This window comes from Dipodomys ordii, unplaced genomic scaffold (genome assembly GCF_000151885.1).
Source record: "Dipodomys ordii isolate 6190 unplaced genomic scaffold, Dord_2.0 Scaffold1000002891, whole genome shotgun sequence".
Taxonomy (NCBI): Eukaryota; Metazoa; Chordata; class Mammalia; order Rodentia; family Heteromyidae; genus Dipodomys; species Dipodomys ordii.
In genome coordinates, this window is record NW_012286508.1 from 1 (window position 1) to 1,883 (window position 1,883).

Genomic DNA, 1,883 nt, shown 5'->3' on the forward strand with positions numbered 1-1,883 from the left:
GCACCCGCCTTTCATCACCCGGGTACAGCATCCAGAGCCTGTTGGTCAGGACCCCTACCCCTTCCCAGGGTCCCTATCTCTCTAGGTAGCCTATCCAGCTGAGATAGACTGGTGCTGGGGGTGGGGTAGAGGGTGGCATCTAGCAAGGTTCGACTTCTCCGCAAGCTGACCCGAGCCTTGGGATATGATATAAATTTTCAGATTCCAAACTAGGGTAGTCCCTGTGATCCAGATGGGCTACGGGGTTCCTGCAATGGGAAAACAAGACCTCTGGAGATTTCTTGATGTTTGCTTGCCCTTTCTAGAGTCTCAGCCCGACAATCACGGAGGACCACCGGCCGAGGATACCCTGCCCAGGAATTCCTAGGTTGGGTAGGGGGAGGAAATTCTCCTGCTGCACCCGGGGACCCCTGGGTGACTCTGGAGGGTAGGGCGGGCCTGGCATCCGCGTCGCTGCCCACGGGGGTGGGATCAGTGTCCTCCGCCCTCCTGGCCGGGCCCCCAATACCGGAAGTCGCTGTAGGGGTGGATGATCCAGGCCCCCGCTGACTTCACCCGCTCCTGCTCGATTTCCACTGCCTTGTGGCTGCCGAACACCCGGAGGGAGAACTTGTTGACCGTGGGCTGCAGCAGCGTCCCGAGCTGCCTTCGCTTAGGCTCCGGCGCGGACCCCGGGTTCCGACCCGAGGCCGCGTTCGCTGGAGCCGGAGCAGCGGGAGGCGCCGCTTCCAGCCCAGGGGTCGTCCCTTCGCTGGCCCCGGCCGCCGACCGCTGCTCCGCCTCCATGACCGCCAGCTCACACGCTTGGCCTCTCAGACCCCTCCGCAGCCATCCGGGGGTCCGCGACCCCTCAGGCGTAGGAGCCGGAGCAGCCCCGCAGGCTCGGAGCGGAGGCGTCGTCGGCTCCGAACCTCCAGCCCGCGCGGCGGAGGGGGTGTGTGCTCCGGGCCGCCGGCGGCGGGACTCGCTGAGCCCTCTGGCGCGGGCCGCGGGAACACTGGGCGGGGCGGCGGGGGCGGACCGAGGAAGCCGGGGCTGGGGGGAGGCGGGGGGGGGGAGGGGGAAGACTCTGCGGTGGGTGTGGCCTAGCGCTCGGGGGTGGCCCAGACGACGTTTGGGCAGAGTAGGGGAAGCACAGCCGCCGCCAAGGAGAGGGCGTGGCCTGCGGTTAATGGGCTTTTACTCTCTGACAGCCAGAGAGGTGGGGCCATCTGCAAGTGGCGGGAAACAGCTTGCCAAAAGGGGGGCCAGGGCGTGGGGGAGCTAATGCTAGGAGAAAGGCGATCTGAGATCTGATATCAGAGATAATGTTTTATTTCGTTTTGCTTTGTCTTTTGAGACAAGAGTTTCACTGTGTAGCCTAGGCTGACCTTTGCTGCTTCTTCCCTGTCCTTACCCATGGTTTTATGTCCCGAGTCTGCACTCTCCTGTCTTTCCCTCCCTTTCTGAGCTCCTCCAAGCTGCTGCCCCTACCATATTTCCTAATAGTGTCAACCAGCCTTCACCAATGCAACAATTCTTCACTTAGTGGTTACCGAAGATACAAACATGAGTATAAAAGTTGTAGCCATCGGGCTGTGAGTGTGGCTTAGTGGTGAGTGCTTGCCCTAGCATGTGTGAAGCCCTGGGTTCGATTACTCAGCACCACATAAACAGAAAAGCCAGAAGTGGTGCTGTAACTCAAAGGGCAGAGTGCTAGCTCTGAGCAAAGAAGCTCAGGGACAGTGTCCAGGCCCTGAGTTCAGTCCAGGACTGGCAAAAACAAAACAACAACAAAAATTGTAGCTAGGGACTGGGAAGTGGCTCATGTAAGCGCTTTCCTTGCATGCATGAAGCCCTGAATTTCGATTCCTCACACCCACATAATCAAAAAAGAAAAAAAG

General features: G+C 60.0%; 1 pseudogene; it reads right to left on the bottom strand.

The window, feature by feature from the left end:
* Positions 1-400: 400 nt before the first annotated feature.
* Positions 401-786, bottom strand: LOC106002835 (annotated as a pseudogene).
* Between the last annotated feature and the right edge of the window lie 1,097 nt (positions 787-1,883).